This window comes from Myotis myotis, unplaced genomic scaffold (genome assembly GCF_014108235.1).
Source record: "Myotis myotis isolate mMyoMyo1 unplaced genomic scaffold, mMyoMyo1.p scaffold_m19_p_4, whole genome shotgun sequence".
NCBI classification, from domain to species: domain Eukaryota; kingdom Metazoa; phylum Chordata; class Mammalia; order Chiroptera; family Vespertilionidae; genus Myotis; species Myotis myotis.
In genome coordinates, this window is record NW_023416346.1 from 41,956,408 (window position 1) to 41,971,864 (window position 15,457).

At 41.7% G+C, this 15,457-nt stretch overlaps 1 pseudogene; it reads right to left on the bottom strand.

The window, feature by feature from the left end:
- Positions 1–13,479: 13,479 nt before the first annotated feature.
- On the bottom strand, positions 13,480–15,006 carry LOC118653379 (annotated as a pseudogene).
- Positions 15,007–15,457: the final 451 nt, after the last annotated feature.

Below are 15,457 nucleotides of genomic sequence, written 5' to 3' on the forward strand. Positions count from 1 at the left end.
AATATATATTTAAAGGTTCCAAACTTGCAACTAGTAGGTAAATAAATCCTGGAGCTCTAATATACGGTACAGTGAATATAGACAATAAAACTATTATAAATATTAAATGTACTAAGAGATTAGATCTGAATTGCTTCCACCAGTAGAAGAAATAATTATGTGACACCGACAGAGGTGTTAGCTGACTACAATGTCAACCATATTGCAATATAAATTTGTCAAATCAATAGGTTGTACACCTTAAACTTGCACAATGTTACATGTCATTTAAAATTATATCTCAATTTTTTTTTAAAGCAGGGGAAATCTTTTTATAGCAGGCTGGGGAGATTTATAATTTTCATTTATCACAGTCCAGAGTCCATTCTGCTACAGTCTATAGTCCCTTGGAGGGGTAAGAGGAAAGGACATCCTGCTTCACACAGAAGGTAGGAAATGTTAGCAATTTAAAACCTCAAGAAGTGATTCAGCTTGAAAATATAAATGCTTTCAAAGCAGATTTGACATTAAATAAAGTGGGCTCTTAGGTAACACTGGGATGCCGAGATTGCTGAAGAAAAGCATCCCACCATTCTGCCTTATGTCACTATATTAGGTGGAAAGGTCTCTTCCAGAGTGGCAGTTCTCAAGTTCTCTGGAAGTGAGCAAGGTGACGAGTCCTTCAGAACATGAGAGTTGCATTTTACATGCTCGTTGGCTTCAAATCAATTTTCAAAGCCTACGTACTTGACCTGAGGACTACTTATTTCCCAAGATATATGTTAAGTCTTCTAATCTTTCTGAAGTTCTTGCCTTCTTTAAATTATATTCAGAGGTTTTTAAGGGCTTTTAAAGAGAAATAAGACAATTGGCTGATTAGCTAGAAAATGTGGGAAGTAATTAAACCTCAGCAGTAATCAAATAAATCCAAAGGAACATATTAACAACATACCATTTGTCATTATTCATATCAATGGAGCATTTTTTTGCCTTTTGTTTCTTAAAGCTCTTTAAGAATGGCAATACTCAGTGTTGGCAAGCATGTAGCAGGAGGAGCACCCTGACAAAATGCTGGTGAGAGTAAAATTTCTAGAATAAAAGATTCATTCTGTTCACCAATGTATTTAAGCCCTTAGACCATCTCTGCCATGTATTAGGTGATTAATAAATATTTGTTGAATTAAAGTATATTGTAAATGGATACAGAATTTCTAGAAAACCCTTTTAGCAATATACATCAAGAGCTTCAAAGTATTCATAACCTGTGACCAAGGAATCTAACTTCTAGAAATTTTTCCTAGTGAAGTACTCAGAGATTTGTTTGGAAAAACCACAAAACATAATATATAGCAGCAAAAAAACTGGAAGCAATATAAGTATACAAAAATGTTCCCATCTCACTCAGAGTAAGAGCCCAAAGTCTTTATAGTGGCCTGCAAGGCTCTACAGAATTTTTACTGCCTCACCCTACCCTTACCTTTAGGAATTTAGGACCTCGGTTTCCCACTTCTTTCCTTCATCACTCTGCTCCAGCCACAGTGGCCTCCTTGCTGGTTCTCAATCAGGCACATTCCAATTCATCTGTATCTGTGATTCCTTTTGTTGGACTACTCTTTCCCAGATATCCTCATGGATCATTCCTTCACTGCTTTCAAATCTCAAAGCACACTCCTTCAACTCTCCATCCCTTTCCCTGGCTTTTTTTTTTCTGCTATCACATTTACTGCTTCCTAATATACAATATCATTTACTCACCTATGGGTTACCTCCTCCAACTTGAATATAAGCTACATGAGAACAGAGATTTTGTCTATTTCTCTCACAACTGTATCCCCCTCTACTTAGAATAGTGCTTAATAAATATTTGTGGACTTGAATTGATTTGAATATGAAAATCCATTATTTTAAATATATATGCACAGAAAAAAATCTGAAGGACATACAGCTAAACAGAGTTCACATTTTTAAAATATGAAAAATAAAATTCTAAAGTTGTTGCCCTAACTGTTGTGGCTCAGTTGGTTGGGTGTCCATTTTGATTTCCAGTCAGGGAACATGCCCAGGTTTTTGGTTCCATCCCTGGTTACGGGGGTGCTCTCACATTGATGTTTATCTCTCTTTCTCTCTGTCCCTTCTTCTCTCTCTAAAAAGAAATTTTAAAATATTTTTAAAAATATAAAATTTTCATGTCTTTAGTAATAAAAGTATATGGATTCCATATTTTCAATTTCAGAAACTAGAATAGATAATACTTGGTAATGATATTTTAAAGAGACTCAAAAGGGGGCTGTCCATCCACATCCACTTGACCATCCTCTATTGAATCTTGTTCTATGTTAGGCTCTGTGGCAGATGCTAGGGATGCAAAGTCTTGTCCCTCAAGGAAGGAGCTCACCATCTAGCAAGAGGTGTTAGGGACAGTCAAAAGGTAACTGTGGTTGAGGTCTGCATGTTATCAAGGGAAAATAGGCAAAGGAAACATGGGAAGTCTGATCTAGGAAGGTTCTCATAGGAGGTGCCTTTGAGCTGAGTCTTTAAAATGTTCACCAGGTAGACAAAGAAGGGATGAGTTGTCTAGGGAAACCAATGTTTCTCAAACTTTGGTGAATATAAAAATAATCAGGGTGGGGGAAGAGGGTACTTATTAAAATGTCTATTCCTAGGATCAGCCCCCAAAGGTTCTGACCCATTAAGTCTAAAGCAAAGCCTGAGAATCTTCATCTTTAGTAATAGCTGTCATTGTTTGAGCACTTATTATGTGCCATGGATCTATGCTAAGTGAGATAAATCAGAGAAAGACAAATACTGTATGATCTCACTCATGGGTGGAATTGGAGATGGGGATGGGGAAACAGAACAAATGTTGTTTAAGAACTTGTAATACATAGTAAATTAGCCCTAGAGACCTAAGGCACAGTATGGTGAATATAGACAACAATATTGTATTATAATAAACTTGCTAATTATCCCAAACAGTAAAACTCTTGGCTGTTCACTATTAGGCTATTTTATTTCCAGTTCCAGCAAGTACACAAGCACCCCAGGTGATTCCAATCCAGGTAAGAAACACAGAGGTATAGGAAGCAATCTGAGCAAAGGCACTGAGATGCCAAACAGCATGCCCCATTCTGAGGAGACCCTTTAATAAGTCCCCATTGTCAATGATATCAAGTCCAGAGTTTTTAACATGGTTTATCACTGTAGTGGACTATCTAGACCCAAGCACTCACTCATTTCCCCTGCTCCCCGACTGCTGAAAATGTTAGTGGCTGAGAGCTTGCAACCAAGAATCTTCTTCCTGAGATTGCACTGGGCTGAAGAGAGTTTCGTAGGCCAAAGTTACACCTCCTTCTCAAGGCAGCCTGCAGGCAATGAATGGTCAATACAGTTTGTCTGATCCTGCTCCCTTTCCTTCCCTTTCAGATGTAGATTCCAAGAGCATTCTACAACAAACTTTCTGTATACTAACCTCCACCACAGAGTCTGCTTTCCCAAGGAATCTAACCCAGGACTTTAACCTATGATCTGGCCTCAGCCTACGAGTCCAGCTTTATCTCTTTCTACTTCCTCCTTACTCTCAATACTCTATCCTGAAGCTAGGAGTGATATGGCCAATATCACAGTTAATGTGTGTATTTACTGAGTGCTACACACACTTTATGTATATTGCCTCACTTATCTCACAGTGATGTAGGTTCTATTACCATCCTCTTTTTATAGATGAGGAAACTGATACACAGGGAGTTTAAGTTACTTGCCCAAAGTCACCCAGTTCGAAAGAGGCAAATCTGGGATTCAAAACCAGAGGCCAGACTTTACATGAGATTTTGGCTTTTTAAACGTATCATTCTGAGCCCAGCTATTGTGGCTTAGTGGTTGAACGGCCACCTATGAACCAAAAGGTCAAGGGACACATGCCTGGATTTCGGGTTCAGTCCCTAGTAGGGAGCATGCAGGAGGCAGCTGATCAATGATTCCCTCTCAGCATTGATGTTTCTGTCTTTCTATCTCCCTTCCTCTCTGAAATCAATAAAAGTATTTTTAAGAAATAAATAAAAGTATCATGGTGGTAGGAGCATGGAGGGCACATTGGAGGGATGGATACTGGAGCAGAGGCACCAATGAGGAGGCCTACTGCAAGGGAAAATGAGGGCCTAAATCAACATTGTGATAGTGAGGACATAAAGGCAGGGTTAAATAAGATAAGGGGTTAGATGGGACAGGGCTTAGGTTTCCTCCTCTACTTCTCCCATTCCCTCCATATCCACTTTGTAAATGGTGTATTATCAACCATAAGAAGTTAAAAAGTGGGAAGGGAAAACTTGCAGAAAAGACCTTGTATTCAGATGGGGGTTGTGTCTTAAAGTGTGGCTCATGCATCAGCAGTGTGGGCATCAACTGGGAGCTTGTTAGAAATACACGATCTTGGGCAGCATCACAGGCCTACTGAATTAGAATCTCCATTTTAACTAGACCCCCATATGAGTTACGTGCATATTCATGTTTGAAAAGGACAGACATAATGAATATCCTACTGGAGATATCCAGTTGAATATTTGGGCATGGGACGCAGGATAGACTCACAGGCTAGAATGATAAAGAGGAGAGATATCAGCCTGTGAGTGAAATCACTGGCATTGAAGTAGATTACCAGGGGGAATATAGGACAGAGGTCTCACCAAGGCTTATTGCACAATGTGTTAATCCAAGGTTGAAAATTGTTGGCCCTGCTGACAAGAGCCAATTCCAATGATTGTTTATTTGACCCTCACATTAGGTTAATTTTAAAAACATTAGATGTAAACATTTAGCCAAAAGATTTTTTATAAGGCCCTTATTTCTGACTTATCTTAAAAGTATTAGAGCCATGTGTGTCAACAATTGGCCACAGCTGATTAGCAGCTGCCTCCTTCAAAGGACACAACCTGAAGGAGGCCCTCTCTTCCCTACTGTATCCTCCAATGCTGAGACCAAATATCAGTTGTCTTTTATTATATTTTCTCTGTTTTTGTTAATATTAACAAGGGTAGTTAAATGTTTTTTTTTATACCCATTACCCTATTGAAAGTGGAAAATGAAAGAGAAGAGGGTTAGTATTTTTAAAAAATCCACCATCTTTGCATTACTCATTCATATTACTTGCCTGGCATCTATAGGTTGTTAACCAGTTGTAGAGAGAAAAAGATAGCCAAGATAGAATCTTGGGGGAAAATTAACAGAATCTTAGGGGTAGGTGGAGGAAGAGGAACCCGCCAAGGATATTGAAAATAAAAATTCCCAGTCGAGAGAAAGATAACTGGGAGAGTGTGGTCTGACAGAAACAACATGAGGAGGGAGTTTCCAGGAAAGGAGAGGTTCACACTGTTGAGTGCTACAGAGGAATCTAGAAAGGTGAAAACTGAAGACTAAATTGGACTAGACTACTTGGAAGTCCTGGGTTATCTATGCCAGAGTCCTCATGGTGTGGCAAAAGGGCTGAAGCCTTGTTCCAGTGGCCTAGGGAGTGAGTGGGATGTGAGGACTGGGGACTGTAGCTCTCACGATAACCTTGAGAAGCTCAACTAAAGGGAGGGTGTGTGGGAGACAGAGGAAAATTGTATTTCTTAGTTTGATTTGTTTTTTTTTAAAGCTGTAATAGACTCAAGCTATGGTACATAGCCAGGAGATGCTTAGAGGTTGAAAATACAGGAGATTTGGATTTCATCCTCTCCTATCTCACTTCCTGCCACAGGGATAGGAGAGAGAGAGAGAGAGAGAGAGAGAGAGAAGGAGAGAGAGAGAGAGAGAGAGAGAGAGAGAGAGAGAGAGAGAGAGAGAGAGAATCTCAAGGTTGAGAGAATTCAAATATGATAGCATCAATGTTTTCCATGAAGTAGGAGGCAAGGTCAGCTGCTGGAGGAGAAGAGTGGGGATGGGGAGGGGTAGAGCAGAGACTTGAATGCTGGCCAAGGTTAATATTTTCACCATTCCTTCCATAGGGGCTTTTAGAAACAGGAAGAAACAGGAGAAGTCAAGGTACTATGTTGCCTAGGAAACTCAGTGGTTTGCTAAAGCAATAGTAGGTTGTTTTTAATCTTATTAACCCATTCATATCCATTGACACCTAGAAAAGAAGTGGTGAGTAGGGGTGGAAATAGAGAGAATTATGCCTCATAGGGCACACAGTAGGCATCCTCTGTAGTCTAAGGAAAATATGGGCGCATGTGTAACCTTGGAACAAGAGAATAAAATAAAATGGGAGAAATCACCAACTAAGTGGCAGGCAGTCAGTAGGTGTTAAAGACAAATTTCCCCTCTTTGTGTTTGTGTGTGTCTGCAGGCTCACAGATACACAGACACACACACACAGGCAGGCAGACAGACACACACAGAGTCCATACCTCTGCACGTGTATAGGTGTAATTCTACTATCCCACCAACCAGAAATATCTAGGGTTAAAATGCTGGAATTATTCCTTCATTGATTTTTTTTCTATGTGGCAGGATAATCTGTTTAATTATCACCTGTTTTCTCTGCTTTAAGTTTATCACTAAATAAAATTTATTTTGCCCCAGCTGGTTTGGCTCAGTGGATAGAGCATCGACCTTCGGAATAAAGGGTCCCTGGTTCAATTCTGGTCAAGGGGTTGCCAGCTCTATCCCCAGTAGGGGCATGCAGGAGGCAGCTGGTCAATGATTCTCTCACCATTGATGTTTCTATATTTCTCTCCCTCTCCCTTCCTCTGAAATCAATAAAAATATATTTTAAAAAATAAAGTTTATTTTTTTCTCCCTTACTCGATTTTACCACAAAGGAAGGCCAGGGCTTGTGACGTGGAGCTCTGAATTCTACTTTCCCCAAGAGGGAAGTAAAGAGGCCTATGCTTCAAAAAAGGTCTAGGTTATTGAGAGCTTTGAGCTGGATTGTCTGAGGGTGGAGGCGTCTCAGGCAGGAAGAGCGGAGTGTGGGCCAGCCCCAGTGAATGCTGGCTCACCTGAGTATGGGCACATACTGGGGAGGGAGGAAGCGTTCCAGAGTCTCTTGGGTCTATACCCTAAATCACTAAATCCCCAGAAGCCCGGGGCAGGTATATAAATTCTACTAAGGGAGTGTTTTCCTCCAGACTCAATTGTCCTCCCCAAGCTAATTCTGGTTCACCTTTCCTGGTAACTTTAGCATCTAAAAGGATGATACATCACCCACCCTAGCTGTCTACTTCCTTGATGTTCTTCACTTCCAACCACCTTTTTCTTTATCCGACATTAGCCACCCTCTCTCTTGGTCATACACTAGACCTTTTCAATAGTCCAACCCTGGTTAAACCCAACTGTCCCTCATTCCCTAACTAAACATAAACAACTGAACATGTGATGGAAAGCACAGTACTCTATTGTATGCTTTCACTTGAAAAAGAAAAACTTTTTATTTATAGACTATGGGCCCGGTGCACGAAATTCGTGCACTGGGTGTGTGTGTGTGTGGGGGGGAGTGTCCCTCAGCCCAGCCTGCCCCCTCTCACATACTGGGAGCCCTCAGGCGTTGACCCCCATCACCCTCCGATCGCCTGATTGGCCCCTTGCCCAGGCCTGACGCCTCCGCCAGAGGTGTCAGGCCGGGGCAGGGGACCCCCATTTCCCCCCGGTCACTGGCTCTGGCCCCCGCCCAGGCCTGAGGCCTCTGGCCCAGGAATCATGCCTGGGCAGGGGACCCCCATCTCCCTCTGATCGCTTGCTCCACCCCCCGCCCAAGCCTGACGCCTCTGACCCAGGCTTCAGGCCTGGGCAAGGGGACCATCATATCCCCCCAATCCCCGGCTCCGCCCCCCGCCCAGGCCTGATGCCTCCACCAGAGGAGTTGACCCTCATCACCCTCCGATCGCCGATCACTGGATCGGCCACTTGCCCAGGCCTGAGGCCTCCGGCAGAGGTGTCAGGCCTGGGCAGGGGACCCCCAGCTCTCCGCGGTTGCAGGCTCCGCCCCTGCCCGGGCCTGACGCCTCTGGCCTAGGCGTCCGGCCCGGGCAGCGGGGACCCGCAGCTGCAGCGGCCCCGCGATTGTGGGCTTCGCTTTAGGCCCAGGCAAGGGACCCCTAGCTCCCGGGACTGCCAGCTTCAACCGTGCCCAGCTCCCATCTCTGGCTCCACCCCTACTTCCTGCTGTCACTGGCCAGGGCGGAAAAGGCGCCTGATTCTCCGATCATGGCTGGGGGGCAGGGCAAAGGCGGCCCCAGGGCCGCCTATGCCCTGCCCCCCAGCTCTTAGCTCCCCCCTGGGTTTCCGATCACTGTGAGTGGCAGGGGGCTTCTTCCTGCTTTCCCTTTCGCCTCCGTGCATTGTGCTTACATATGCAAATTAACCGCCATCTTGTTGGCAGTTAACTGCCAATCTTAGTTGGCAGTTAATTTGCATATAGCCCTGATTAGCCAATGAAAATGGTATCGCCGTACGCCAATTACCATTTTTCTCTTTTATTAGTGTAGATGACATGATCACTTATATAGTAAACCCAATGGATTCTACAAATAAGCTACAGAACTAATGAGAGAGTTTAGCAAAATTGAAGGATACAAGATTGACATATACATTAATTTATTTATATTTAATAATAATGAAGCATCAAAAATTGAAATGAGAAAAATACCATTTACAATAGTATTGAAAATATTAACTACTTAGGGACAAAAAGATATACATATTTTAATTCCAATTATATAAATCTCCAGGAAATGCAATCTAATCTATAATAGCAGAAAATAGATCAATGAGTACTTGGGATAGGAGATGGGGAGGGGTTTGCTTTAAAATTTTTTTTTTACCATAATTCACAAATGGACAGTGATGTTCAAGAATTATATGACAGTCACAGTCCATTCTCTCTCCCACTCTCCTTCTCTGAGAGCATACCATCTCTATTCTTTTCAAGTCTCTCTAATGTTGCCTTTTTATTATCACCCTTAATTGATCACCATGCATTTTGTTTTATTAAGAAAATAGAAGCAGCCAGGAGGTCACATGCCTGGGTTGTGCGCTTGATCCCCAGTAGGGTGTGTGCAAGAGGCAGCCAATCAATGATTCTCTCTCATCATTGATGTTTCTATCTCTATCTCCCTCTCCCTTCCTCTCTGAAATCAATAAAAAATATATTTTTAAAAAAACCCCAAAAGTCTAGGACCAGATGGCTTCACCAGTGAATTCTACTAAACGTTCAAAGAAAAATTAAAACCTGTCCTTCTCAAACTCTTCCAAAAAATTAAAGAATATGCAATGTATCCTAACATTCTATAAGGTCAATATAACCCTGATACCAAAATCTGGCAAAGATAACACAAAAAAAGAAAACTACAGACCAATATCTCTGATGAATACAGAGGCAAATATCCTAAACAAAATACTAGCAAATTGAATGCAACAGTACATCCAAAAACGAATACATCACAATCAAGTGGGGCACAAGGATGGTTCAACTTACACAAACCAATCAATGTAATACACCACATTAACAAAAGAAAGGATAAAAATCATATGATCTTATCAATAGATGCAGGAAAAGCACTTGATAAGATACAACATCCATTTGTGATTAAAACACTCAATAAAATAGGAATAGAAGGAAATTATTTCAACATAATAAAGGCCATATGTGATAAACTCTCAGCTAATATTATAGTCAGTGGTGAAAAATTGAAAGCTTTTCCTCTAAGATTAGGAATAAGACAAGGATGTCTACTCTCACTACTCTTATTCAAGATAGTTCTGGAAGTCTTAGTTAGGGCAATAAGGCAAGAGAAATAAATAAAAGGCATCCAAATAGGAAAGAAATAAGTCAAATTGTCACTTTTTGCAGATGACATGATGGTATATAGAAAACCCTAAAGACTCCAGCAAAAAACTATTAGAAACAATAAACAAATACAGTCAAGTTGAAGGATACAAAATCAATGTGCAAAAATTCATCACCTTCCTGTATACTAACAACAAAACTTCAAAAAAAGAAATGAAAAAAAAAATCCTTTTGCAATTGTAACCAAAAGAATAAAATACCTAGGAATAAACTTAACAAAGAAAGTGAAATACCTATATACTGAAAATTACAAAGCATTATTAAAAGTGATTGAAAAAGACACAACAAAATGGAAAAATATCCCATGTTCATGGACTGGAAGAATCAACATAGTTATGGCCATATTACCCAAAGCAATATACAGATTTAATGCCATCCCCATCAAAATCCCAGTATCATTTTTTTAAAGAAATAGAAGGAGAAATCATCAGATTTGTATGGAACCATAAAAGACCCCGAATAGCCAAAGCAAACCTGAGAAAAAAGAACGAAGCTGGAAGCCTCACGCTACCTGACTTCAAATTATACTATAAAGCTACTACAATCAAAACAGCATGGTATTGGCAGAGAAACAGACACACAGATCAGTGGAACAGACCTGAGAGCCCAGCTATAAAATTACATGTATATGGACAGATACTTTTTGACAAAGGAGCCAGAAATGCACATTGGAGTAAAGATAGTCTCTTCAATAAGTGGTGCTGGGAAAACTAGAAAGCCACATGCAAATACATGAGACTGGATTACAGTTTGTCCTCATGTACAAAAATTAATTCAAAATGGATCAAAGACCTAAATATAAGACCTGAAACAATAAGTTACATAGAAAAAGTACAGCTGCCAAACTTATGGACCCGGGTTGTAGAGAATATTTTATGAACTTGACCCCAAAGGCAAGGGAAGTAAAGTCAAAATTAAATGAATGGGACTATATTAAACTCAAAAGCTTCTGCACAGCAAAAGAAACTGGCAGCAAAACAAACAGGCAGCCAACCAGATAGAAGATGATATTTTCAAACAGTAACTCCGACAAAGGTTTAATTTCCAAAATATATAAAGAATTCATAAAACTCAATACCAAACAATCCAATCAAAACGTGGGCAGAAGACCTCTCCCAAAAAGACATGGGAACAGCCAATAGATATATGAAAAGATTCAACCTCACTGGCAATCAGGGAAATGCAAATCAAACTACAATGGGATATCACCTTATACCTGTTAGCGTGGCCATTATCAACAAGACAAGCAATAACAAGTGTTGGAGAGGTTGCGGGAGGAAAAAAGAGGACCCTTATTTACTGATGGTGGGAATGTTCACTGGCACAACCACTATGGAAAGCAGTTTAGTAATTCCTCAAAAAAGTAGGATACCAAAGGACCCAGCAATCCCTCTCCTGGGTATATACCTGAAAAACTCAAAATCATATATTCACAAAGATTATATATATATACACATATATCCCTATGTTCATTGCAGCATTATTCATGGTGGCCAAGACATGGAGACAACCAAAGTGCCCTGCAATAGAGGACTGGATAAAGAATATGTGGTACATATACACAATGGAATACTACTCAGCCATAAGAAAGGATGAAATAGCGCCATTTGCAACAACATGGATAGACCTTGAGAACATTATGCTAAGTGAAATAAGTCAGTCAGGAAAAGCTAAGAACTATTTGATTTCACTCATATGTGGGATATAAAACTGAAACTCATGAACATAAACAGCAGTGTGGTGGTTGCCAAAGGGAAGCGGGTGGGGCAGAAGGGGGTCTTAATATAAGGTGACAGGAAATTTGATTTTGGGTGGTAAGCACACAGTGCAATATACCAATCTTGTAACATAGAAACCCACACCTGAAACCTATATGTTCATGTTGACCAATGTCACCCCAATCAATTTAATAAATAAAGATAAAAATTTTAAAATAAAATTTTGAAAAAAAGAATTATTGGGTCAGAGGTTGTGAATATTTTTCATGAACTTGGTGTGATGGTTGATTTTATGTGTCAACCTGATTGGGCCACAGGGTGCCCAGATTAAACATTATTTCTGCGTGTGTCTGTGAGGGTGTTGTCAGATGAGATTAGCTTTTAAATTGGTCGACTCAGTAAAATAGATTGCACTCCCCAATCTGGGTGGGCACCATCCAATCCATTGAGGACCTAAATAGAATGACTGCTTCTTGTTCACCTGCTGAGCTGGAACATTGGTCTTCTCCTGACTTTGGACTGGGACTTACACCATTTGCTCCCCTGGTTCTCAAGCTTTCTCCAGACTCGGACTGAACTATACCATTGGCTCTCTTGAGTCTCCAGCTTGCATATGGTTGATTATGAGACCTCTCAGACTACATGATCACGTGAGCCAATTCCTTATAATAAATCCTATTGGTCTGTTTTTCTGGAGAACCCTGATATGCGGGGGTATACTAATGGATAAACCAACTGGCAATAGTTGAGAGTATTAATTTCACTGTGCCCTTCTCACTTAAACTAGGCATAATTATTTTTTAGCTTTTTTTTTTTTGCTATGTTCCATGCAATGTTTGCATACTTATAAAAAAGCACTCATTGCTTTTCTAAAATTCAAATTTCACTGTGTCCTGTATTTTATCTGGCAACCCTACCTGAGGTGATTATCCAAACTCTTTTCTTTTTGGAGGTAATCCATTGTGAATCATGCAGGCAAGGACTCACCTCCCACCATGGAAACTAAGGGAAGCACATGTATCTTCACACGCCCTAGCTGGTTAGGGAACCAAGAGCAGACCCAGGCTCTCATCAAAGACTTTGAATTTTGAGAGATTTATACAAAAAGAGGCAGTTTTGAATTCATTAATAGAAACTACATCTAGCAGAGGCCCCAGAAGCCAATGTTGGATCAGTGCAGTCCAGAGGCATCAGTGTTTTGTTGTGATGATAACTAGAGGTGATGGAGGTAGCAGTTGGCCAGTGGTGACATATTAATCAAAGTGGCCCTGTGACATGACCTTAACTAGAGTCCTCACTGACAAGCCTCCCTTGTCTCTTTCTCATTTCCCTGGGCTGGTTAATCTGCCATCCTGCTGATTTTGTGAAATGCTAAAAAGTTTGCTTAATTCATCCAGAGTCGGTTTCTGTTGTTTGCAACTAAGAACACTGATTGCTATAAATATAAGGCCAGACAGTCTACAGAAAAATTGAAATCATGATATTTACTGCCATTTAAAAAAAGTTTTAATTGCTTTTAGAAGAAGAAGAAGAAGAAGAAGAAGAAGAAGAAGAAGAAGAAGAAGAAGAAGAAGAAGAAGAAGAAGAAGAAGGAGGAGGAGGAGGAGGAGGAGGAGAGAGATTGAATAGCTACCTCCCATAAGTGCCCTGACCAGGGACCAAACCCACAACCTGGGTATTTGCCCTGACCAGGAAGCAAACCTTCCACCTTTTGGTGCATGAAGAATACTCCAACCAACTGAGCCACACTGGCCAGGGCTCCCCAATTTTTGTATTCCTAAAAATGAATCTTATCATTATTTTTATAAACTAAAATGGTTTATAATGGGAACCAGATATATAGTTACAATCACATAGTCCGACACAAAAAACTGTGGGTACATCAGGAGTTGGAAAGTTACAAAATAACGAGTGTCACACTGGGTATAGAAGTAAAGCTGTTCCAGAACTTCAGGAGGCAGGCTAATATGACCTCTCCCTGTGATCACCCCTGGAGTCCATCTTGCCAGGGACAAAGCCACCTCTGTCCCCAGCATCCCAGCCCCTTGGAAGCCCCCATGGTCCCCGTCATGGCCTCCATAGCCACCATAATCATAGCTTCTTCTGCTTCCACAATGATCATCTCCATAGCTATCCCCCATATGAGATCCTCCTGGTCCCTGTCCTAGACCATCTGGTTTAGGGGCCTTACATGGTTGCATTCATTCCTCCAAGAGAAGTCCATGTTCTCACAGGACACTTCCAGTCCCCAGCTCACTGCTGTCCTCCACTGCCGCCACCACCTCCATTTGGAAATCCTCCTCGGCCACTGCCACCACTGCCACCACCTACATAACCTCCACGGCCCATGGGTCCTCCTCATCCTTGGCCTCCATGACCATTGCTACCACCTCGATTAAAATCTGCATGCCGAGTAGCAAATGAAACCTTGATAGGATTCCCAGATAATTCTTTACCATCAAACCAGTCAATAGCTGCTTTAGCAGAAGGTGGGTCATCAAATGATACCATTGCCTTTCTCTTCAGCTTGCTCCGTTCCTTGTCTGTGTACAGATTAAACATGGGTTATCCTGTTTTTAGTTTGTCTTAATAATACCATTCTGCTTGAAGTAATCAGCCACACACTCAATTGTAATATTCTCACCCAGGCCTTGCATGAAGATGGTATTGTTGTCTGAATTATCCTGTTCAGAGTCATGACAAGATCCTTGGTCCTGAGGGCCACCAAATTTACTGCAACCACCAAGGTCACTTCTGCCAATGCCCCTCGACCTCCGTGGCCGCCTCCTAGACCTCTGGATTCATAGCCACCACTGCTTCAGTTGTAACCACCGCCACCACCCCGGTCTTGTCCCCCATGGTCTTGCTGGCCTCCACCATAGCCACTGCCACCATCACCACTTTGGTCCTGATTGCCATAAATTCTGCCATTGCTGCCACCACTCATGGAGGACTGATCTTGGCCATAGTTACCTCCTCCACCACCCCCTCTGCCACTGCTACTGTTGTACTGGTTCTGCTGTCCATAGCCCTGAGGAGGATTCTAGAAGCTTTTCTGCTGTCCATAGCTGGTGGCTGTCCACCACAGCTAGACTGCTGACCATAGCCCCCACTTGGGGGCTGCCCAAAGTTGCTGCTCTGAGAACTGCTACTGTAACTTCCTGAGGTGCTGCTAGGAGCCGGCTGCTGGCCATAGCCAGGGTAAAACTGCTGCCCATAAGATGACTGAGAACTCTGACCACCGCCATAGCCACCATTTGAGCCATATCCCTGGGGAGCTGACTGAGTACCCTAGCCTGTGTCCTGGGTCTGCCCATAAGATCCATAGGTGCTCTGGCCATAGCCTGAAGTGTCCCCAGACTGGCTGTAGCCACCATAACTCTGTTGTCCATAGGGCTGGTTGTTCTGCTGGGAATAACCCTGCCCAGGCTGGGTGGGGTAGGCCCCATAGCTTTGGGTTGCTTGCTGGGTATAGTCATTTGAGACCATGTTGGCTCATGTGCACACAGGCCGACATGCCACAAAATTCCCACATCATAAAGCATCAACGTCTCAAGGACTGTTATTATTATTTTTTAAGATATTCTCCCAACCAAATGACTGTTGTTTGAAGGATAGATTTGGAATTTCTGAAAATAAGCAATAAATGGTGGTATTAGGTAATACATTCTTAATTGTGCGCCCAAATAACCAAGTTTAACATTATCAGTAACACCACCACTAAGGGCACCACTAGTCAATAGGAATGACTAACGTTAATTGAGTGACTAATATGTGCCAGAAACTGTTCTAAGTGTTTTATAGGATGAACTTGTTCCTTTCACCCAATGAAGCAGATACTTCCATTACCTGCATTTTGCAGAAGAGGCAACCAAAGCATGTTCAGGTTAAGTAACTTGTTCAAGATCAGAAAATTAATTAGTGGTGAAGATAAGGTTTG